Source organism: Zea mays, chromosome 3 (genome assembly GCF_902167145.1).
Source record: "Zea mays cultivar B73 chromosome 3, Zm-B73-REFERENCE-NAM-5.0, whole genome shotgun sequence".
NCBI classification, from domain to species: domain Eukaryota; kingdom Viridiplantae; phylum Streptophyta; class Magnoliopsida; order Poales; family Poaceae; genus Zea; species Zea mays.
The window spans coordinates 179132950-179158944 of NC_050098.1; the positions used below are offsets into that span (position 1 = coordinate 179132950).

A 25995-nucleotide genomic window follows, 5' to 3' on the forward strand; every position below is an offset into this window, starting at 1 on the left:
AGACTCAAAAACGGTACGTGTGTAAAATTTCATGCATCGTAAAGAATTGAACAATAAAAACAGGTATATTACATTCAGGGTTACAAAATGTTACACATATTACATTTCAGAAGTTTTTATAATGATACTTAATCCTCTCTCAAAACAACTTCTGCAGCTTCGTTCAGGAGCCGATTAACAACTTCATCCATGATAGCCTCAGCCATCTTTTTAATTTCGTCGTCTCCTTTCGGGTGAGGGCTCGGAGACGCTTTAGCAGGATCTGAAGGAGGACATGATACAACTACATTGCTATTACAAATTGCGAACGAAGTTTAAAATCGAAAATTACAACACAATAAAAACCATTAATTAATACCTATTTGCCCTTCGAGCTCTGCGCTTTTTTCAGCAGCCTCAGCTACTTCTCTAGCATCGTGAATGCCCTTTTCGCTTTTTCGAATAATTTCTCGGGCCATTTCTCGGCCACCATTATCCCAGACATCGGTGAAAAATTTTCCACCAACCATGCTAGCTTCGGCCGAAGGATCTCTTGCATCTTCGAAGGACAAGGCAGCTTCGGATTGCGCTAAAATCTTTACATGCTCGCGGCCCTTTTTCTCCAAAATGGTGGCAATTCCCCTGGCACCCGAGAAAGCACATATGTCTCCGCGGCTATTTAAAATTTCCTCGAAGACCTCAGCTTCGTGATCGATCCATTCGATGGGACCTTCGGGGTTGCCTCTTGTAAAGTTTTCTTCGCTTGAGAATGCGCCGACGCTGGCGAAGCTAGCTTTCAACTTCTTGACACACTCCATAGATTTGTTGTAGCATCTTTTCTTGGACGAACGAAGCTCTTCAACAGTTACCTCTAAATGATTTGCCCATTGGTCGCTAAGTTCTCGCTTCGTTTCTTCAAGAATGCGTTCCTCTTTGGCTCTGGCCAGTTGTCTTCGAAGATCTTCAATTTCACGCTTCTGAGCCTCAGCTTGACCTTTAAAAGTAGCCTCGTCTTCTTTTATTCTATTTATCAATGAATGTAATATTTTATCTTTTTCGAGACCTTCGTTCCTTAGTTCAATTACTTCGGAACGAAGGTTGCTCAGGGCAATAGCGCACCCTTCGTCTTCGGCATCTTTTTGGGCCCTGAGGGCATTGCTAAGTATAAGGCCCTGCAAGGAAGAATGTGTGTGCGTCAATAGATTTAAGCAAACGAAAAATTTTGGTCTCAAGAAAAAGTACAAAGATCTTATTTTTTGTACCTTTAAGCTATTGTATGCCAGGCTGTCGGCCAGATCGTTTTTCGACAGCATCGAGAGCCCGTCTTCTAGTGTTGGGAATCCGAAGCTCTTGCTTATCTCCCGACAGACAGAAATCTCCTTGCTGTCAGGGAGACAATACAAAAAGTCCTCTTCTCCACTGCCGTTGAATATTAACGCCCCCTTTCGATACTTCAGTTTTTGGGCGTAAAGCTGGGCCTCTTGCTTTTCTTTTTCTGATAATTTTTTCCCCGAAGCATGACGAACAATATAATCAAGGACTTTGGGGGATGCTTCGGGGGCAACAACACTGATTTCTTCAGCAAGAATTGGCTCCGTTATTCTTTCTTCCTCGGTTTTCAAGGATTTTACTTTCGTGGGCTCTGAGGGCCCAGCTTCGGCTTCAGTTTCTTGCTCTAGAGCCTTAGTATCAGAAATTTCAGATTTCGCTTCGGAAGTTGCAACAGTCTTCTTCGGAGTTGTGCTTGAAGACTTAATTGTTTCCAGGACATCTAACACATTGACCATTCTCTTCCTTTTCGGAGTCACCGTTTGCCCCTTTTGGATTTTTATTGTCTCAACATTTGCTGAAGGACTTAAAACTTCTGATATTTTTGATTCTTCAGTTGATCCTTTTGCTTCTTTCATTTTTTCTGACGATGGCGCTTCGGCCATCTCTTTGGTTTCTGATAACAAAATCTTTGGTTTTTCCAATTCTGTTTTTGTTGGCGCTTCGGCCGTTTCTGCGACTTCTGGCAGCAAGGTTGGCTTGATTGGCTTTTCAGCTTCGGTGGCCGAAGAGGTCTCTTCGGCGAACTCAGGCACCGAGGCTGGTTCAATATAGCGTGGCCGATGTGTGAGGACCTTTATCCTTTTCCTTTTCGGTGCTGGCTCACTAGAAGCAGTTGCAGCTTCTTCTTTCGCAGAGGTTGTGCTTTTTCTTTTCTGCCCTCGAATGGGATAATGATAATCAGGGTAGACAAACCCGATTGCGTCAAACACCCGGTTCAGTCTTTTCTTTTTTTGGCCTCCGAAGGCTGCTGACAATGCAGTATCTTCGGCCTTCGAGTAAGCCCCAAGCAGTTCATCACTTAAATTTTCAATGCTTTTTAGCCAGTCATCATCTGGCTCAACGAATTTATCTCCGAACTTGAAAGTATATTTCAGCCTGATAAGTCCATCTTCGTCAGCCTCCTTTATGGTTTCTTGTGGCATTTCCCATTTCTCCGCGAGCGGCCATACTCTGAAGGCAATATGCTCTTGTACCAAATCTCTCGTTCCAATAAAAGAACAAATAACACCGAAGGCTCTCTGGCATTCTTCGGCAGCTTCATTCATTTCAACCTTCGGCCTCCGCAGGCCGAAGCTTTGCCAAATAGGGCGCATAATTATACCTTTAATATCTTCCCGTGCTGTCAAGTCATTCTTCACATAAAACCATTCTGTCATCCAGTCGCCGGGCCATCTCTTCCGAAAGGTTGGCATGGGACAGCTTGACCCAGACCGAGAAACGAAACTGTAGCAGCCAAAATTATTGTGATACTGTTCCTTACCCCAGGGTTTTGTCTCGTATGATAATTCGTGTATGTTGCAGAAGCTTTTCGCATCAGGTTCCAGAACTTGGCTTCTCACGGCCCACACGAAGATATTCAGCCTTATAATTGCTTCGGGGGTAAGTTGATGAAGATAGACTTCAAACATTTTCAGCACTTCTACGACAAAGCTGCTCAGAGGAAATCATAGTCCAGCTTTCAAAAAGCTTCGGAACACTACGACTTCATTTTCCTCGGGGGTCGGGCAAGTTTTCTCTCCTTCGTCGACCCTCACAATGGATAAATCCCGGAAGTATCTTCCCCTCATGTTGACAAGATGATTTTCTTTGATACCTGACTTGCCAAAAACTGAATGGCTTGGTCGCCAGGGGCGATCTTCGGAATCTTCATCACCACTATCTACATCATAACTGTCGCTGTCATCAGTATCTTCAGACAAACCTTCTAAAATCTCTTTGGTGATTTTTTCTGTATTGGTCTTCGATATTGCTATAAGAAACCCCAGATTCTTCTCTTCATCAAGACTCAGCTTCATCTCGGCAGCAGCCTTCTTATCTTCAGACATCTTCGGAAGCACTAAAAAACCGTTTTCAATGCCGAAGCTCCAAAACTTAAAAGCTAAGAAAATCTTGGTGCACAAGAGCTAAAAATTGAGTGAGCGGGAGCAGATGGCAAGAGAGCGTGCCAAATGAGCTTGCGGTATGATCTTATTTATACGCCCAGTGCGTTGAAAATTGAAAGACCCCGCCTGTCAGTGAATGTTGCTATTCTAGCAAGGGGAAGGTGTTTTTTCGGACCTTCGGCTTAAAAGCCTTCGTCCATGTCGCAATCTAAATTTATTATTTTAAAACAAATTAATATTGCGAGGGGCTACTGTTGGGGGCCTTCAGCTTACGAAGGTCCTCAAAAACAGGATTTAACAGTATTTCTGGAGCATAATGTGTGAACAGGTACCTTCGGACTCAAGTCGGAATCACAGTAGGAGAAGCCTTAAACAATACGAAGGTTGATACAGCGCCGAAGATGTGAGCGGGAAAGCTTCGGCGTGCTAGCAGAAAATGAAACCAACTTAAAGATGAAAAGGCTATTCAGACCTCGGTGGATTACTATAGAATTATTACCAAATGTAAAGGGCATGAATGTAATTTTGTATGGGCTGTGTCCCGTGTCTATAAATAGGTGAACAGTACCCCCGTACTGTTCACACGGATTTTGGCATTTGCTTTTGCATCACACCTGTATTTTCATCTCCTTCCAAGCTGAAAGGTACATTTGTAATTCGATGTCATTGTTGTTTCTTCGCAATAATAATAAGTTGATAATAATATATAATTATCTATGTTATCCTTCATATTTCTTGTGATTCATTCTTCATCATCGTATGCTGTGTTTATGAAGGTACGTCCTTCATAACCTTCGTCCGAAAATCATTATATCCTAAGGGAAATAATGCTTCGAAGGACGAAGGACTTTATCGATTAACATTTTCTGTGTTGCCTTGTTCTTAACTCATAGCATTTGAGAACAAGTCCCCAACATGCCATTTGGTGCGAATGGTGTGTCCATGGTACGTTGCATTATCAAATATGTATGAGTGAGTCGCAAACATATAGGTTAAAGCATGAAAAAAGGAAACATTTTTTGATGTGCACCGATGTTTCCTTCCCACAAATCATCCTTTTAGAAAAGATACAAAGTCATTTCGGAAAGGCAAGATGGTTAAAGAATGTCCTCCGAAGTGACAAACAGGTGAAGATATCATGACACAACATCGTGACTTAAAGCCGGCAGGAGGTGGGTTTAAAGGGTACGGTAAAGAACACAAGTGGACGCACATCTCCTTTCTCTGGGAGCTACCGTACACGAAGGCATTATTGATCTTACCCCATAACATAGATTTGATGCATCAGGAGTGTAATGTTGCTGAAAGCATCATAAGCATGTGCTTCGACTTCATTGGTCAATCCAAAGATAATATCCAAGCAAGAAAATACTTAGCCCTTCTTTGTGATCGCCTGCTCCTCGAGTTAAAAAGCAATGCAAGTGGAAAGGAGAAAAGGATGCAAGCTCCCTATTGTTTGAAGCAGAAAGAATGATAAAAGATACTTGCATGGTTGACAACATTGAAGTTCCTAGATCGCTATGCGACAAATATAAAATGGCCAGTTAACCTTGACACTAGTAAACTAATTGTATTGAAGAGTCACGATTACCATATTTTGATAGAAAGAATCTTGATGATAATGTGTATCAAGAAGATGGTGATCAAAGAAATAGTGATGAAGATGATGATATTGTATCTGAGGGAACAACCCTTGATGAATTAGTTTCTCGACCTGTCGAACCTATAGAGTTAATGGACGAAGAACCAGGTCCTCTAAATGCAAAACATTGAAAGTCAACAAGACTTCCTGAAAGACTAATTAATGCACGTGTCAGGGAAGAGGATTCTGATGCTGATGATTTTTTATTAATACAATTTATGTATGTTTATTACTATAATTTATGTCATACACATGTTTTAAACTTATTTTATAATTGAATCATTTATACTAACTATTGTGTGTAAATTGTGCAGATGTTGAGGGTGTTTGGTAAGGGGAAAGGGAAGAAAAGGGGTGAAGGCTCCTACAGGTCCACTCGATCCAGGTCGAGTAGGGAGGTTGATCCTTATGTTGACACCCCCTCTTCCTTGTTTATGGTACTAGATCTTAATGTTGTTTGTATCTTAATTATATTTGATAGATAGTAGTTTGTATCTTAATATTGTTTCCATCCACAGGGCACCACATCTATTTGACAGAGGCTAGAGCAGCTCATCTCGCCACTTTTGGTCCAGCAGCGGTCGTCGGCAGAGGCCACTGCGACACATGATGCTGCCGTTGCAGATGATGATGCAGATCAGGTGGCAGTAGATGAGGCGGAGGCAGATGAAGTGGAAGCCACAACCACTGGCAACATTATGTATTTTATGCTTAATTAACACCTTCAAAATTTATTTATTAGTTTTATTTTCAAATAACAAGTTTCATTTGTGCAAGTTTCGTTGGTCCCTAACATTGAAGCCTCTGATGGAATTCGAGCAGCGACAAATAATAAATCTGAAGGGGGCAGGAGTTGGGATTTGTTGTAGATTCTTCTACTCAGGGATGGTGACTGAGGCCGGTGGGACCATAGCGGCTACTGTCTGGAGCCAAAAGCTAAATGGCTGCGGTAGGTCCCATGCAGATGCCATGTGGGAAAACTTGTGGGTTAGTTATTCTCCCTCTTTATTTTTTATCGTATTTCGCTTTGATGGTAATAAACAATAATTTGTCTATATTGTAGGAATAATATCGCTTGCTTGATGATATGGGCCTTGATGATCGGCACACACGGTCAGTTTTTAACATCACTGCCTAAAGAATTGTGAAGGGCATGATGTATGAATCACGAGTCAAGGTGCTGGTCGTGTGGCATAAACGCCAGAAGACAAACATGAGTAGAGAGGTGGCTAAGAAGATACACCTGACAGCTACATAGTACGGGGAAAGTGAGGTGGATTGGCTAAGCCAACACTCGGATGCTTTGCTCTAGTTGTGCGATTACTGGGCTTCGAACGAGTTCAGAGCTCGATCAGATAGAAACCATGGCAACCGATTGAGTAAGCCTGGTCTCCACCACTGTGAATCATCTAGGCCCCTTAGTGATGTTTTGGTAATTAATGACAACTGTTTGTGGACTAACGGTTCTTGGAGAAATAAGAATGCAGGGTTGGACCACGTAGAACAGAAAATCTTGGAGATTTATAAGCATTGATTGTGGATCAAGTGAAGGCAAAGGTATAACATAGGTTTTGTTTTTGTCGGTCTCTAGGAGTTTAGAGAAGATACTTGACCGGATTAGTAGGCTAGACAGTCGTACTATTAAGAGGGGTCAATGACTTTGATCTGTGTAAAACTTAGTGCCTCATAGAGCATCTAGTGGTTGCATTTGCATCAGGACTAACAACGCTTCCAATTTCAAGAGTTAAAAATCTTTTCAAAAGCGTGTTTGAAAATTGCTAAGTCTTGGGATAGGCGGACCGTCCGCGATCCTGCAGTGGGGTCCGGAGTATGTTTACTTCGGACTGGTCCTGTTCATTTGTACTGTGGACCGTTCAGCCTTGTAGGGCAGAATGTCCGCAGGTGCCAAATTGGTTTGGGCAAGGACTGTGTGGTTTTTGGGATTTGTACTACGGACTGTCCGGAGGATAAGCCCGGACAGTACTAACTCCCAGGTCACGGACCGTCCGGCCTTGTAGGGCGGACGGTCCACATGTGTTTGAAAGGGAATTAGGCTTACACCTATTTCCTAATTAATTTTGGTGGTTGAATTGCCCAACACAAATAATTGGACTAACTAGTTTGCTCTAGTCTATAAGTTATACAGGTGCCAAAGGTTCACACTAAGCCAATAAAAAGACCAAGAAATGGGTTCAACAAAGAGAGCAAGGGATAACCGAAGGCTGCCCTGGTCTGGCGCACCGGACTGTCTGGTGTGCCACCGGACAGTGTCCAGTGCACCAGGGGACTTCAAGCTGAGCTCTTCACCTTCGGGAATTCTCATAGGCGTTTCGCTATAATTCACCGGACTGTCCGGTGCACCACCAGACAGTGTCCAGTGCCCCAGGAGAGAGCAACTCTGAACTCGCAAGCTTTGGGAATTCGCTCCGCTATAATTCACCGGACATGTCCGGTGCACACCGGACTGTCCGGTGAGCCAGCGGAGCAACGGCTACTTCGGCGCAACAGTCGACTGCAACGCATTAAATGCGCGCCTGCGCGCGTAGAGGACAGAGCACGCGGGTGGCACACCAGACAGTCTACAGGACTTGTCCGGTGCGCCACCGGACAGCCAGGCGGGCCCACAAGTCAGAGCTCCAACGGTCGGAACCCAACGACCTGGTGACGTGGCTGGCGCACCGGACTGTCCGGTGTGCCATGCGACAGCAGCCTCCACCAAACGGCTAGTTTGGTGGTTGGGGCTATAAATACCCCCAACCACCCCACATTCAAGTCATCCAAGTTTTCTATCTTCCAACTACTTACAAGAGCTCTAGCATTCAATTCTAGACACACCCAAGTAATCAAATCCTCTCCCAAATTCCACAAAAGCTTTAGTGTTAAGTGAGAGAGATTTGCTTATGTTCTTTTGAGCTCTTGCGCTTGGATTGCTTCTTTTTCTCATTCTTTCTTGCGATCATCTCAATTGTAAACAAGGCAAGAGACACCAATTGTGTGGTGGTCCTTGCGGGAAGTTTGGTTCCCAATTGATTTGAGAAGAGAAGCTCACTCGGTCCGAGGGACCGTTTGAGAGAGGGAAAGGGTTGAAAGAGACACGGTCTTTGTGACCACCTCAACGGGGAGTAGGTTTGCAAGAACCGAACCTCGGTAAAACAAATCCGTGTGTCACACTCTTTATTCGCTTGTGATTTGTTTTGCACCCTCTCTCTCGGACTTGTTTCTATTTCTAACGCTAACCCGGCTTGTAGTTGTGATTAAGTTTGTAAATTTCAGATTCGCCCTATTCACCCCCCCTCTAGGCGACTTTCAATTGGTATCAGAACCCGGTGCTTCATTAGAGCCTAACCGCTCGAAGTGATGTCAGGAGATCACGCCAAGAAGGAGATGGAGACCGGCGACAAGCCCACTACAAGCCACGGGAAAGCTTCATCGGAAGAGTCCCGCAACAAGGGGAAGGGGAAGGAGAAGAAATCCTCTTCCCACAAGTCGCATCGGAGTGGCGACAACAAAAAGAAGATGAGGAAGGTGGTCTACTACGAGACCGGCACTTCATCACCTTCCACCTCCGGCTCCGACGCGCCATCCATTACTTCTAAGCGCCATGAGCGCAAGAAGTTTAGTAAGATCCCCTTACGCTATCCTCGCATTCCTAAACATACGCCTTTACTTTCCGTCCCATTAGGCAAACCACCAACTTTTGATGGTGAAGATTATGCAAGGTGGAGTGATTTAATGCGATTTCATCTAACCTCACTCCACAAAAGTATATGGGATGTCGTTGAGTTTGGTGTACAGGTACCATCCGTAGGGGATGAAGATTATGATGAGGACGAAGTGGCCCAAATCGAGCACTTCAACTCCCAAGCCACATCTATACTCCTCGCCTCTCTATGTAGAGAGGAGTAGAACAAGGTGCAAGGATTAAAGAGCGCCAAGGAAGTTTGGGACGTGCTCAAGACCGCGCACGAGGGAGATGAGCTAACTAAGATCACCAAGCGGGAGACGATCGAGGGGGAGCTCGGTCGCTTCCGTCTTCGCCAAGGGGAGGAGCCACAAGACATGTACAACCGGCTCAAAACCTTGGTAAATCAAGTGTGCAACCTCAGGAGCAAAAAATGGGATGACCACGAAATGGTTAAGGTTATTCTAAGATCACTTGTTTTCCTTAACCCTACTCAAGTCCAATTAATTCGTGGCAATCCTAGATATACTCTAATGACTACCGAGAAAGTAATCAGGAATTTTGTGAGCTTTGAGTTCATGATCAAGGGCTCAAAGAAGATCAACGAGCTTGACGGTCCCTCCACGTTCGAAGCACAACCGGTCGCATTTAAGGCGACGGAGGAGAAGAAGGAGGAATCTACATCGAGTAGAACACCCATCGACGCCTCCAAGCTCGACAACAAGGAAATGGTGCTCGTCATCAAGAGCTTCCGCCAAATCCTCAAGCAAAGGAGGGGGAAAGATTACAAGCCCCGCTCCAAGAAAGTTTGCTACAAATGTGGTAAGCCCGGTCATTTTATTGCTAAATGTCCACTATCTAGTGACAATGACAGGGGCGATGACAAGAAGGGGAGAAGAAAGGAGAAGAAGAGATACTACAAGAAGAAGGGCGGCGATGCCCATGTTTGTCGCGAGTGGGACTCCGACGAAAGCTCTAGCGACTCCTCCTCCGACGAGGATGCCGCAAACATCGCCGTCACCAAGGGACTTCTCTTCCCCAACATCGGCCACAAGTGCCTCATGGCAAAGGACGGAAAAAGGAAGAAGGCAAAATCAAGATTCTCCACAAAATATGAAACCTCTAGTGATGAGGATAATGCTATCAATGAGGAGGATAACTTACGCATTCTTTTTGCCAACCTCAACATGCAACAAAAAGAAAAACTAAATGAATTAATTAGTGCTATCCATGAGAAGGATGATCTCTTAGACACCCAAGAGGACTTCCTTATTAAAGAAAATAAGAAGCATGTTAAAGTTAAAAATGCTTACGCTCTAGAAGTAGAGAAATATGAAAAACTTTCTAGTGAGCTAAGCACTTGCCATGAGACTATTGACAACCTTAGAAATGAAAATGCTAGTTTAATTGCTAAGGTTGATTCAAATGCTTGTAATGTTTCAATTCCCAATCTTAGAGATGATAATGTTGATTTGCTTGCTAAGATTGAAGAATTAAACAAATCTCTTGCTAGCCTTAGGATTGAAAATGAAAAATTGTTTGCTAAGGCTAAAGAATTAGATGTTTGCAATGCTTCCATTTCCGACCTAAAAATGATATATTGCATGCTAAGGTTTTAGAATTAAAATCTTGCAAACCCTCTACATCTATCGTTGAGCACACTTCCATTTATACTAGATGTAGAGACATTAATGTTGATGCTATTCATGATCACATGGCTTTAATTAAACAACAAAATGATCACATAGCTCAACTTAATGCTAAGATTAATGAGCATGACTTAGAAAATGAAAAATTTAAATTTGCTAAAAGCATGCTCTATAATGGGAGACGCCCTGGCATTAAGGACGGCATTGGCTTCCAACAGGGAGGCAATGTCAAACTTAATGCCCATCCTAAGAAATTGTCCAACTTTGTTAATGGCAAGGCTCCCATGCCTCAGGATAACGAGGGTTACATTTTGTACCCTGTCGGTTATCCCAAGAGCAAAATTAGGAGAATTCATTCTAGGAAGTCTCACTCTGGCCCTAACCATGCTTTTATGTATAAGGGTGAGACATCTAGTTCTAGGCAATCAACCCATGCAAGATTGCCTAAGAAGAAAACTCCTAAGGCATCAAATGATTCTAGCATTTCATTTAAAACTTTTGATGCCTCTTATGTCTTAACTAACAAATCCGGCAAGGTAGTTGCCAAGTTTGTTGGGGGCAAACACAAGGGTTCAAAAACTTGTGTTTGGGTACCCAAAGTTCTTGTTTCTAATGCCAAAGGACCCAAAACAGTTTGGGTACCTAAAACCAAGAACTAAACTTGTTTTGTAGGTTTATGCATCCGGGGGCTCAAGTTGGGTAATCGACAGCGGATGCACAAACCATATGACAAGGGAGAAGGAGATGTTCTCCTCCTACGAGAAAATCCAAGATCCCCAAAGAGCGATCACATTCGGGGATGGAAATCAAGGTTTGGTCAAAGGACTGGGTAAAATTGCTATTTCACCTGACCATTCCATTTCCAATGTTTTTCTTGTAGACTCTTTAGATTACAATTTGCTTTCCGTTTCTCAATTATGCAAAATGGGCTACAACTGTCTATTTACTGATATAGGTGTCACTGTCTTTAGAAGAAGTGATGATTCAATAGCATTTAAGGGAGTGTTAGAGGGTCAGCTATACTTAGTAAACTTTGATAGAGCTGAACTCGACACTTGCTTAATTGCTAAGACTAACATGGGCTGGCTCTGGCATCGCCGACTAGCACATGTTGGGATGAAGAATCTTCATAAACTTCTAAAGGGAGAGCATGTTTTAGGATTAACAAATGTTCATTTTGAGAAAGACAGGATTTGTAGCGCATGCCAAGCAGGGAAGCAAGTTGGTGCCCATCATCCACACAAGAACATCATGACGACTGACAGGCCACTGGAGCTCCTACACATGGATCTATTCGGCCCGATAGCTTACATAAGCATCGGCGGGAGTAAGTACTGTCTAGTTATTGTGGATGATTATTCTCGCTTCACTTGGGTGTTCTTTTTGCAGGAAAAATCTCATACCAAGAGACCTTAAAGGGATTCTTGAGATGGGCTCAAAACGAGTCCGGCTTAAGGATCAAGAAAATTACAAGCGACAACGGGACGAAGTTCAAGAACTCACAAATCGAAGGCTTTCTTGAGGAAGAGGGCATCAAGCATGAGTTCTGTTCTCCCTACACGCCACAACAAAATGGTGTAGTGGAGAGGAAGAATAGAACTCTATTGGACATGGCAAGAACCATGCTTGATGAGTATAAGACTTCGGATCGGTTTTGGGCCGAGGCGGTCAACACCGCCTGCTACGCCATCAACCGGTTGTATCTACACCAAATCCTCAAGAAGACATCATATGAACTCCTAATCGGTAAAAAGCCCAATATTTCATATTTTAGAGTCTTTGGTAGCAAATGCTTTATACTTGTTAAAAGAGGTAGAAAATCTAAATTTGCTCCTAAGACTGTAGAAGGCTTTTTACTAGGATATGATTCAAACACAAGGGCATATAGAATCTTTAACAAGTCCTCTAGACAAGTTGAAGTTTCTTGTGACGTTGTGTTTGATGAAACTAACGGCTCTCAAGTAGAGCAAGTTGATCTTGATAAGATAGGTAATGAAGAGGCTCCATGCATCACGCTAAGGAACATGTCCATTGGGGATGTGTGTCCTAAAGAATCCAAAGAGCCTCCAAATGCACAAGATCAACCATCCTCCTCCACGCAAGCATCTCCACCAACTCAAAATGAGGATGAGGCTTAAGTTGATGAAGGAGAAGATCAAGAAGATGAGCCACCTCAAAATGACGGCAATGATCAAGGGGGAGATGCAAATGATCAAGACAAGGAGGATGATGAACCAAAACCGCCACACCCAGGAGTCCACCAAGCAATCCAACGAGATCACCCCGTCGACACCATCCTCGGCGACATTCATAAGGGGGTAACCACTAGATCTCGTGTTGCTCATTTTTGTCAACATTACTCTTTTGTTTCCTCTATTGAGCCACATAGGATAGAGGAAGCACTTCAAGATTCGGATTGGGTGGTGGCAATGCAAGAGGAGCTCAACAACTTCACTAGGAACGAGGTATGGCATTTGGTTCCACGTCCTAATCAAAATGTTGTAGGAACCAAATGGGTGTTCCGCAACAAGCAAGATGAGCATGGTGTGGTGACAAGGAACAAGGCTCGACTTGTGGCCAAGGGATACTCCCAAGTCAAAGGTTTGGATTTCGGTGAAACCTATGCACCCGTAGCTAGGCTTGAGTCAATTCGTATATTATTAGCCTATGCTACTTACCATGGCTTCAAGCTTTATCAAATGGACGTGAAAAGTGCCTTCCTCAATGGACCAATCAAGGAAGAGGTCTATGTTGAGCAACCTCCCGGCTTTGAAGATAGTGAGTACCCTAACCATGTTTATAAACTCTCTAAGGCGCTTTATGGGCTCAAGCAAGCCCTAAGAGCATGGTATGAATGCCTTAGAGATTTCCTTATAGATAATGGCTTCAAAGTCGGTAAGGCCGATCCTACACTCTTTACCAAAACACTTGAAAATGATTTGTTTGTATGCCAAATTTATGTTGATGATATTATATTTGGGTCTACTAACGAATCTACATGTGAAGAGTTTAGTAGGATCATGACACAAAAATTCGAGATGTCTATGATGGGGGAGTTGAAGTATTTCTTGGGATTTCAAGTAAAGCAACTCCAAGAGGGCACCTTCATTAGCCAAACAAAGTATACTCAAGACATTCTAAGCAAGTTTGGGATGAAGGATGCCAAACCCATCAAGACACCCATGGGAACCAATGGACATCTCGACCTCGACACGGAAGGTAAATCCGTAGATCAAAAGGTATACCGGTCGATGATTGGCTCTTTACTCTATTTATGTGCATCTCGACCGGATATAATGCTTTCCGTATGCATGTGTGCAAGATTCCAAGCCGACCCTAAGGAAGCTCACCTTACGGTCGTAAAACGAATCTTGAGATATTTAGTTTATACTCCTAAGTTTGGGCTTTGGTATCCTAGGGGATCCACATTTGATTTGATTGGTTATTTGGATGCCGATTGGACGGGGTGTAAGATTAATAGAAAGATCACATCGGGGACTTGCCAGTTCTTGGGAAGATCCTTGGTGTCATGGGCTTCAAAGAAGCAAAATTCTGTAGCTCTTTCTACCGCCGAAGCCGAGTATATTGTCGTAGGACATTGTTGCGCGCAATTACTTTGGATGAGGCAAACCCTTAGGGACTATGGTTACAAATTAACCAGTGAAATCCGCATGGCGGATAATCCCGTTGAGCATAGCCGCACTAAACACATAGCCATTCGGTATCACTTCTTAAGGGATCACCAACAAAAGGGAGATATCGAGATTGCATATATTAACACTAAGGAACAATTAGCCGATATCTTTACCAAGCCACTTGATGAACAAACTTTTAACAAACTTAGGCATGAGCTAAATATTCTTGATTCTAGGAATTTCTTTTGATGTCTTGCACATATAGCTCATAAGTATACCTTTGATCATGTCTCTTTTATATGCCATGACTAATGTGTTTTCAAGTAAATTTCAAACCAAGTCATAGGTATATTGAAAGGGAATTGGAGTCTTCGGCAAAGACAAAGGCTTCCACTCCGTAACTCATCCTTCGTCGTCGCTCCGAGCAACTCTCCATCTTTGGTATAATCTTCACTCATGTTTTATTTGCCAAAGGGGAGAAAGTAGTTTTACGAAGGGCTTATATTTCACTCAAAGTATCCATTTTTGGCGATTCATGCCAAAGGGGGAGAAAGTATTAGCCCAAAGCAAAAGGACCGCACCACCACCCTTATTTTAAAAAACTATGATTTTAAAAGAGTTTTTTCAATTTGGTATCTTATTGTGTTCAAAAGGGGGAAAAGTAGCATTTTCAAATTGATATCTTAAAACCCTCTTGAACACTAAGAGGAGATTTCATTGAGGGGGAGTTTTGTTTAGTCAAAGGAAAAACATTTGAAACAGGGGGAGAAAATTTCAAATCTTGAAAATGCTTCGCAAAATCTTATTCATTTACCTTTGACTATTTGCAAAAGAACTTTGAAAAGAATTTGCAAAAATAAAACATGTGGTGCAAGCGTGGTCCAAAATGTTAAAAAGAGAGAAACAATTCATGCGTATCTTATAAGTATTTATGATTGGCTCAATTCCAAGTAACCTTTGCACTTACATTATGCAAACTAGTTCAATTATGCACTTCTATACTTGCTTTGGTTTGTGTTGGCATCAATCACCAAAAGGGGGGAGATTGAAAGGGAATTAGGCTTACACCTATTTCCTAATTAATTTTGGTGGTTGAATTGCCCAACACAAATAATTGGACTAACTAGTTTGCTCTAGTCTATAAGTTATACAGGTGCCAAAGGTTCACACTAAGCCAATAAAAAGACCAAGAAATGGGTTCAACAAAGAGAGCAAGGGATAACCGAAGGCTGCCCTGGTCTGGTGCATCGGACTGTCCGGTGTGCCACCGGACAGTGTCCGGTGCACCAGGGGACTTCAAGCTGAACTCTTCACCTTCGGGAATTCTTAGAGGCGTTTCGCTATAATTCACCGGACTATCCGGTGCACCACCAGACAGTGTCCGGTGCCCCAGGAGAGAGCAACTCTGAACTCGCAAGCTTCGGGAATCCGCTCCGCTATAATTCACCGGACATGTCCGGTGCACACCGGACTGTCCGGTGAGCCAGCGGAGCAACGGCTACTTCGCGCGCAACGGTCGACTGCAACGCATTAAATGCGCGCATGCGCGCGCAGAGGACAGAGCACGCGCGGGTGGCACACCGGACAGTCTACAGGACTTGTCCGGTGCGCCACCGGACAGCCAGGCGGGCCCACAAGTCAGAGCTCCAACGGTCGGAACCCAACGGCCTGGTGACGTGGCTGGCGCACCGGACTGTCTGGTGCGCCATGTGATAGCAGCCTCCACCAAACGGCTAGTTTGGTGGTTGGGGCTATAAATACCCCCAACCACCCCACATTTAAGTCATCCAAGTTTTCTATCTTCCAACTACTTACAAGAGCTCTAGCATTCAATTCTAGACACACCCAAGTAATCAAATCCTCTCCCAAATTCCACAAAAGCTTTAGTGTTAAGTGAGAGAGATTTGCTTGTGTTCTTTCGAGCTCTTGCGCTTGGATTGCTTCTTTTTCTCATTCTTTCTTGCGATCATCTCAATTGTAAACAAGGCAAGAGACACCAATTGTGTGGTGGTCCTTGCGGGAAGTTTGGTTCCCAATTGATTTGAGAAGAGAAGCTCACTCGGTCCGAGGGACCGTTTGAGAGAGGGAAAGGGTTGAAAGAGACCCGGTCTTTGTGACCACCTCAACGGGGAGTAGGTTTGCAAGAACCGAACCTCGGTAAAACAAATCCGTGTGTCACACTCTTTATTCGCTTGTGATTTGTTTTGCACCCTCTCTCTCGGACTTGTTTCTATTTCTAACGCTAACCCAACTTGTAGTTGTGATTAAGTTTGTAAATTTCAGATTCGCCCTATTCACCCCCCCTCTAGGCGACTTTCAGTGTTAACTCCTCTTGGTTAGAGCTCTGGTGCTCCAAGTTGCCAGGTCGCGGACGGTCCCGCCAAGGTGGGTAAACTGTCCGGACCTCACTTTTCTGATAGCTCTGATAGATTTCAAACAGGAAAAAATAGTCGTTATGTGTACGGTGGACCGTCCGGCCCTAGGGCGCGGACCGTCCGCGTGTGCGGAGAATGTGTGTTGTTTGCACATAACGGTTGGATTTGAGTGGTGTGCTATAAATAGAATGGGAGCTCGTGTGTGAGGGTTCTCTTGGCCATTCCTTACACACATTGAGCTCATTTGTGATCCTCCCACTCATTCTTTCACACTCTTTGCTTGAGATTGCATTCTAGTGAGAGATTGAGAGTTCCTAGTGCATTTGCATCCATTGGTGATTCTTGAGGCACTAGGTGGTACACTGAGCAAGCGTCATCGGCTTGTTACTCTTGGAGGTTGCCGCCTCCTAGACGGCTCGGGTGTTGTCTCCGTCGAGCTCTCCAAGAAGATTGTGGAGAAGCCGCGGTGTCGATTGTGAGGGGTTCGCGCCTACCTCGCCGGAGCGGCAAAGGTGACATTAGTGGAAACGAGGTATTGAGTGATTTCTTGTCCACTTGGCTCAAAGATCAAGCCGTGTCTTGATAGAGGAGCAAGTGAGAGCTCGAAGTCCACCTCAACGTGGATTAGGGGTGATCGGCAAATCACCGATAACATGGGATAAAATTCGGTGTCTTTATTTTCTTGCATTACTTATTGTCGTGCAAGTGATTAGTATTTTGTATATTGTTCTTCAAGTATACAATCACCTTAGTTGTTTCTCATAGATTATTTACTTGTTATCACTAGAGAATTTATACCTCTTGTCATATAGATTAAATTTCTCTAGTGTTTTTGAATTTAGTCAAAACCGTCTATTCACCCCCCCTCTAGCCGGTGTCCTAGATCCTACAAGTGGTATCGGAGTCGAGGACTCCATTGTTTGTGGATCTAATCATCCTGGAGTGGGACAAAATGGCTAGTAACAACAATGTGTACATTGGGAAGCCACCGCATTTTGATGGGAATAACTACGACTATTGGAAAATAAGAATGTCAATGCATCTTAGAGCAATGAGTGGAAAATTTTGGCCAATTGTCAAGGATGGGTTTGTTGTGTTGAAAGAAGATGAACCATCGGCTAGTGACAATGAAAACATTCTTACAAATGATCAAGCCATGAATGTATTCTATGATGCTCTTGATATAAATGAGTTCAAACGTATCAAGAATCTCACAACCGCTCATGAGATTTGGATTAAGCTAATGGAAATTCATGAAGGAACTACAATTGTGAAAAGTGCCAAGCTATATGTGTGCAAAGGAAAATTTGAGCAATTCATTATGAAAGAAGATGAAAGTGTATCCGATATGTTCAACCGATTAAATGAGATAGTGAATGAACTCAAGGGACTTGATTTTAATGTACCGGATGTGGATTTCACTCATAAGTTTCTTAGATCTCTTCCGGAGAAGTATGAGACCATTGTTACCATGTTAGTAAGAAGTGATCTATCTACAACTTCTCCAACTGAAGTATTGGGGGAAATTCTTACTAAAGATATATTCAAGAAATCTCAAGCCGATGCTATAAGTTTGGCAAAGAAAGTGAAGAATGAATCAATCGCTCTCAAAGCTAAAGCTTCTAAGGCAATTGAAAAAGAAGATAGTGATGATGAAGAAAATGAATCAATCGCCCTATTTGTAAAGAAATTCAACAAATTCATGAAGATGAAGAGAGGTCAACCTAGAAGAGGCCAAACATCAAGAAGAAATGCTTTCGATGATAGAAAATGTTTTGAGTGTGGGGAACCCGGTCACATTGCCATGAATTGCCCTAACAAGAAGAAGACGGGCAAAGATGGAGATGATAAGAAGAAGAAGAAATTCTACAACAGGAAGAAAGATGGCAAAGCCTACCTAGTTGAATGGGATTCGGATGATAGCTCGGATGATGATGATGATGACACCTCATCCAAGCTTAATGCCGGGATTGCCATCAAGGAAGCTCCTTCACTTTTCTCATCCCCTCATTGTCTCATGGCAAAGGGAGAAGCTAAGGTAAAAATCATCACCGATTTAAATGATATAAATGATGATGATGATGATGATGATGATGGCTATTCATATGATGATCTTGTTAGAATGTTAGGTGAGGCCGATGACTACATGCACTAAGAAAAAGAAAAATTTAAGACCTTGAAGGAATTGTATAAAAACCTCCAAGTGTCTTTTGAGGAGCTCAAGACCTCTCACAACGATCTAAAAGAGAATTGTGAGAAGCTTGTGAAAGCTCAAAACTCATCTATTGTGCATGAAGTTGTGGTGGTCACCGAGGATGTTGGAGTCACTTATGACTTACTTGATAGTCCTACAAGTGAACCACTACCTACTAACTCTATTTGTGATAAATGCAAAATTTCTCTTATGAATGATAATATTGCTCTTGATGAATCACAAATCATTGTTGAGAATGAAGTGTTAGTAGATAGAGTAAATGCTCTAACTCATGATCTAGAGAAGGCATATGGTGGAAAGGCTAAATTGGATTTCATATTGGGAAGTCAAAGGTGCTCACTTAATCGTGAGGGTCTTGGATATGTTCCCAAGAAAGGAAAGAATGCTTTTATAAAGCAAAAGACATTGTTTGTGAAAGAATGTGACAAAGTGTGTCACAAGAAGGGACATATTAAGAAGAATTGTCCTAAGCTCAAGAATGTATTCTCCACTTGTTTTGAGCATTGCTATGTTCTTTCTCATAATGCAAAAGGTGTTCATGTTAAATTTGTTGGTACTTCAATTGTTGGCAACAAAAAGAAAGCTATTTGGGTGCCAAAGACCTTGGTCACTAACATCCAAGGACCCAAGCAAGTTTGGGTACCTAAAAGAGATTGATTTTGTTTTGTAGGTGAACTACAAGGCGAGAGGGAATCATTGGGTGTTGGATAGTGGATGCACTCAACACATGACCGAAGATATGAAAATGTTCACCCAAATGAGTGAGGAAGATTTCTCAAATTATGATAGTATCACATTTGGAGATAATCGCAAAGGAAAGGTTAAATGCTTGGGTAAAATTGCTATTTCGAATGATCATTCCATATCAAATGTGCTCTTGGTTGAGTCTTTGAATTTTAATTTACTATTCGTAGCTCAATTATGTGATTTAGGATTTAGTTGCAATTTCACCATTGATGATGTTATTATCTCTAGTGTTGATGGTAGCAATCTTAAGTTTAAAGGTTTTAGATATGAAAATCTTTACCTTGTTGATTTCTCATCTAGTGAGGCAAAGCTCACAACTTGCTTATTCTCAAAGGCTTCACTAGGTTGGTTATGGCATAGAAGACTTGGTCATGTTGGAATGAAGCAACTCAATCATTTAACCAAACATGATTTAGTCCGTGGCTTGAAAGATGTGAAATTTGAGAAGAACAAATTGTGTAGCTCTTGTCAAGTCGGGAAGCAAGTGGCAAATACTCATCCAAATAAAAGTCAAATGTCTACTCATCGACCGTTGGAATTACTTCACATGGATTTATTTGGGCCAACATCGTTTGTGAGTATTGGCGGTAATTCCTATTGTCTTGTGATTGTGGGTGATTATTCTAGATTCACTTGGGTTTACTTTCTTCGGGATAAATCTAATGTGTTTGAAACATTCAAGTCATTTGCTATATTGGCTCAAAACCAATTTGATTTTGATACCAAGAAAGTTAGAAGTGATAATGGGTCGGAATTCAAAAATGCAAGAATTGATAAATATTGTGATGACAAGGGTATTAAGCATGAATTTTCTTCCAAATATACTCCAGAACAAAATGGTATTGTTGAAAAAGAAAGAACATGACTCTCATTGATATGGCAAGGTCTATGTTAGCGGAATATAATGTGTCGGATTCTTATTGGGCCGAAGCAATAAACACTGCATGTCACTCATCAAATAGGCTATATTGTCACAAGCTTTTGAAGAAAACTCCCTATGAATTGCTCATTGGTAGAAAGCCAAACATCTCATATTTTAGAGTATTCGGTTGCAAATGCTATATTTTGAGAAAGGGAAGCCGGCTCTCTAAATTTGAGAAGAAATGTGATGAGGGTTTGCTACTTGGATATTCATCAAATAGTTAGGCTTATAGAGTTTTCAACAAGACTCATGGCATTATTGAAGAAGCATATGATGTTGAGTTTGATGAAACTAATGGGTCTCAAGATGAAAGTGATAATCTTGATGATGTTGGTGGAACTCAATTGAAAAATGCTATGAAAACAATGGCCATTGGTGAAATAAAGCCGAAGGAAGATGATAATGAAAATAGTGTGGTTGTCGTTCCATCCTCTTCAACCCTAAATGAAGAAAATCACCAAAGTCAACAAAATGATGAAATTATGGATACTCATGATCAAGATACTTCAAGTCATTTGGTTCCTACTCATGCTTCAACTAGCAATTATCAAACGGTATCAAGAATTCATCATTCTATTGTGAAGGATCACAAGGCAAGATTAGTTGCACAAGGGTATACTCAAATAGAGGGATTGGATTTTGGTGAGACATTTGCTCCCATGGCAAGATTGAAAGCAATCCGGATCCTTCTTGCTTATGCTTGTGCTCGTAATATCAAGCTCTACCAAATGGATGTAAAGAGTGCCTTTCTAAATGGTAAGATTAGTGAACTAGTTTATGTTGAACAACCTCCCGGTTTTGAGGACCCTAAAAGACCTAACCACGTGTTCAAGCTTTCTAAAGCTCTCTATGGGCTTAAGCAAGCCCCACACGCTTGGTACGAAAGGCTTAGGGATTTCTTGCTTTCCAAAGACTTTAAAATTGGGAAGGTTGACACTACCCTATTCACTAAAAGAATTGGCAAAGATTTGTTTGTTTGTCAAATTTATGTTGATGATATTATTTTTGGATCTACTAATGAATTGTTTTGTGAGGAATTTGGAAAAATGATGTCAAAAGAATTTGAAATGTCTATGATAGGAGAATTGAGCTTCTTACTTGGTCTTCAAATCAAACAATTGAAAGATGGAATCTTTATAAGTCAATCAAAATATTTGAAGGATATGCTCAAAAAGTTTGACTTAGAGAATGCAAAGCCTATCAAGACTACTATGGCAACAAATGGTCATCTAGACTTAGATGAAGGAGGTACTATGCACTACACGACGGTTGATCTTTAGCGACCCTTATTAGGTACCAACTGTTGGTTGCTAAAGGTTAGGGACCGACGGTCAGTCGCTAAATCCTTTTGTAGCAACGGTCGGTTGGTTGCTAAAAGTCTAGAAATGTAACAACTTATGGTTGGTCGCTATAGATGTCGTCGGGGACTAGCGGTGGGTCGCTATAGAGCAAGGATCACTATCAAATCTTATAGCCTGAACGTACCTGTATAGATGTTAGTGACTAAAAATTAATTAAAACAAGTAAACATTGATCGCTAAATTGTGTGGTGATTTATTCCTTTTTAATATTGCTTGTATGTTTATTTCATGGTCTGTTTATGTATGGACATGACTATAGTATGCAATTGTGTTCTTTGTGCTTATATGATATTAGATTCGAGTTGAAAGTCGTTTCAAATGTTTATTATTTATTTGCATTTATAATAATTTATTCAAATGCTTATTATTTATTTGGTAAATTTTTTATGCATTTTTGAGTAATTTAAAAATGCATTTCGAAATAAATAAAAAAAGAAAACCCTCCCTAACCCTAAGGCCCACTAGGGGCCCATCTACCTAACTCTCCCTCCCACGCCGTCCCTGTCTCCTCCCGACATCGCCGTCGTCGCCCCCTGTAACACGTGATAGCTGTGAATGTAAAGGTCACTAATTTTTAATCAACCTCGTTTATCACGATTTTGATATCGTGTCTGCCTCCCTCTGTCTAAATTTTTCCAAATCTATTTCTTTTAAAATTTAGCCTTTGGTAATCTTCGGAACATCGAATCCAGTATCATTTGGGTTGAGCCCTCGACGTCTTGCCTAAACTATAATTTTTCCGTCACTCCACTACCGTGTGTCCGACATGCTAGTGTCATGGTGGTTCTTGGGCTCGCGGGCTGTTGTTGTGATCATCTTCTAGAGTTTTCAATTGTATCCCGTTTAAACACTAGTTTTGGAGTTCAGACTTTAATAACCTTTCGGGATGTCGAGTTTATGTTGGTTCAAGTTAATCAATGAAACGAATACGAATTTGGCAATCTCAACTCAATAATGTTATTTTGTCCTGAACAAATTAATTAGAACCGAAGCCGAATGATTTCAAATCAGTTGGTTGTTCTATTTCGTAATCTGGAAAATGAAATTGGGATCCTAAGTATATTTTGGGTTGGCTCAATTGAACTCTCACAAACCTTAGAGTTTGAAATGTGTTTATGATTAACTCTTGTGAACTTTTACAAAATTTAGGAGTTAGATATTTGCACATAATGTTTGTTGAAAGAAAATAGAGAAAAGGTGGGAATAATCCTTCTCTCCCTTCCTTATCCTCTCCCCACGCCCCTCTCCCTGGCATCTTCCCACCGCCGCCCCTCTCCCTGGCATCTTCCCACCGCCGCCCCTCTCATCTCCCTCACGCCCTCTCTCTGGTGCTGCAGCTCGCCCCCTTCTGCTCACCATCTCCTCCCTGGTTCCCATGGCGCCCTCCCCTTCTTGGTGGCCGACGCCCCTCCCTCCATGGAGCTCGCCTCTGCCATGACTGCCCTCTGCCCCCTCCCTTGCTGTTCTTATGGCAGCCCCTCTCCATGCCAAGCTCGCCCTCCTTCTGTGCCTAGCCCTAGCTCGCCCCAGCCCCTCTCCCTGGCTGCCCTTGCTCTGTTTTCTCCCAGCCCTAGTCGAGCTCGCCCCTGCCCTAAGTTCTCAAGGCAGCCCCTCTGTGTTTTCCATGGCCGACACCCTCCCCATCTTTTGTAGGTGAGCCTATGTCCCTTGCTGCGGATTATGTTGTGCATATGTGAGTAAGTGCTGAAATATATATGTTCATGTGTGCAGATTGGAAGAAAGGATTCCTGTTTGTGTGAGAAGAAGCAAATCCCAGCATAACGCATGCTAGGTGTTCGACGAAATGTTTGAATTGGGATTGTCGTTGATATTGTGGATCTGAGTCGTGCTTTGTATTGGTGAGCCGATTCCTTGCTCTTATTCTTTGGTTCTATGCCTGAAGTGATTAGATGTATTAAATACGATGAATCTCTTGTTTCTAGCACAGGTGTGTCGTGGTGAATATCTCTAGATCCGCGACTATGTCTGTGTGTTTTGTTCTATGGTGACGTCAGGAAAGTATCTTTCCTCTCTTTCCCTTGTCTTTGTGATGCTTTGTTGTATGCCATATGTTTGGTGAATGAATATGTATAGAAGGATTAAATTGTTTAGGCATATGCATAGCATGAATAAAATGAGTTCTTCTTGTGTGATGATATACTGTATGGAATGTGCTTGATTGGATATATGTGTATGCAAAGTATGATTAATTAGTTCTTTGTTTGCATGAAGTGAGAGTAGATTTAAAAATACTAGGTTATATGAAGTGAATGGATTCATGGTTATAATGTATAAGTAATCTATATATGTGATTAGGAAGTGTCAAGCATGAAAGTTGTAGAAGTAAATATGAACCCAATTGGAATGTTTGCTGTTTGGACTGCGTGTACAGTTTTGATTGTGCAACTAATCTAGTGAAGCAAATCATATTTCCTGTGAAAATGTTATATATAAAAGTTGTAGATAACCTCCTTATCTTGCTCATGCTAAAATTTCATTACCATTGGCCCAATAATCTGAAAGTTTTGCTTCTCCCAAGTTCAGTATCAGAATCTGTCCAGATTCTATACAGATTTCGAAAATGGCCTTGTTTGCCCAAGTTAAACTTAGAATCAGTTCTTATAAATTATAAAGAAGTTGTAGTACTTTTCTTAAGCTTTCCAACAAATTTTGGATCACCCTTTTTGGTGGTATAGAAGTCAAGTTATGGTTGATTGAAATGTGATGACTGAATCTGTCCAAATCTGGACAGCAATATTTGTTTGTATTGACTGACTTTGATATATATTGAATCAACCTAAGATGTTTATAAATGAGTTGTAGACAATTTTATAAGCTTTCTAGAAATTCTTGGATCACCTGTTTTGGATGCCTAAATCTCCAGTTATGGAGTTTTGAAGTGAGTAGTCGAATTCCGTCCAAATCTGGACAGCATTATCATTTAATACTGATTGACCTTTTTAAGTGTCTAATCTCATGGTGATGATAATACCAAAGTTGTATAGGATTTCTTAGGCTTTCCAGAAAGTCTTAGTTCACTATTTTTGGATGAATATTTTGTGAGTTGTGAACAAAACAATTGACTACTGTGTGCTGTCCAGAAAATCTGCAATTGAGCACTTGATTTTGTTCTTGTTTGGCTAAGTAGGAATAATTAGTTTTTGATTCTTGAGTGATGAAGACTTGTGGCATTTGAAATGTTTCTCCAAATGTTTTGTTGCATATGGTTGAGATTTTTCTTTCTTAATGTGTGCTCTAAACCTATTAGTTTGGGAAGTGATGTGCCTGCACTTAGAGGGATCATCGTGATTTTGTGCTCGTGGTAGTATACAACAAAAACATGTGCTTTTATCTTAACGTCTGTTTGGTATATATTGTGTGTTTTTGTGAGAAATATATTGCAAAATCTCTCTCTCTCTCTATATATATATATATCTACACCTGACTCTACAATATATAGGACATCGCTCGAATTGTTTATATGCAGGAATAGGTTGTACAAATAATTTGAAATTGACATTAACCACTAGGTGGCCACCCATCATTGTTTTTTACCATAAGGAGTCTCATTTTCCAGTTCTTACGGAATATACAAATTTATCTGAATTTCGATTGTTTTTCTGCTTGTGAACCTTTTAGGTTCTGCACAACAGGACTTCCTAGCGATGTCACCGTTGAGGTTGGGGATATGTCTTTCCACCTTCACAAGGTACTGTCCTTTTTTCTGTGGATGTCTATAAGCCATTAAGTATGCATTTACTGTTAATGAGTCCTACAATTGAAACTCTTTAGAGTTTTATTTGTTTAAGTCAGTAGCTACGAAAAACTGTCAAGATACTGGAAAACTGTTCAAAGTGCATGAGAGACGAATAAACTTTATGTAACATGCAAAAGTTATCCATTTAGATCCTATAAGAACAAATAAACAGTTCCTTGGTTTGAATGAATCTCTTGTCATATTCTGGATTCCTGTATTTTCCTGGTGTGTGCAAGAAATAAAGCAAAAATGGTTCCCTTTTGCTGCTTGTTCCTGTCTAGCAAATGTTCTCTGTCCATATCCTGTTGCAACAATAAATAGTTCCTTGCTTTGAATGAAACTTTCATCATACTTTGTTTGACTTGGTGTTTCCTATGTAAAGCTTCTTCTACTGGCATTTATGAAAGAATATGAAAATGGTTATAACCTTTTATTTCTGTTCCAATGCTTTTGCTTCACTTTCTTGCCTTGTATGCCTTTAATTAACCTTTTTACATGTTGATTATTTCCTCCATAACAGTGTCTGTTTCATTGCAGTTCCCTTTACTTTCAAAAAGTGCCTTTCTTGAACGGTCAATTGAAGAAAATTCTGACCAA

The 25995-nt window shown here is 41.6% G+C and overlaps 1 long non-coding RNA gene across 1 annotated transcript; it reads left to right on the top strand.

The window, feature by feature from the left end:
* The first annotated feature begins 23390 nt into the window (after nt 1–23390).
* On the top strand, nt 23391–25993 carry LOC111591190 (uncharacterized). The gene is made up of 2 exons (XR_002750359.1): nt 23391–25350; nt 25936–25993. It is a non-coding gene; the product is annotated as an uncharacterized lncRNA (long non-coding RNA).
* Nucleotides 25994–25995: the final 2 nt, after the last annotated feature.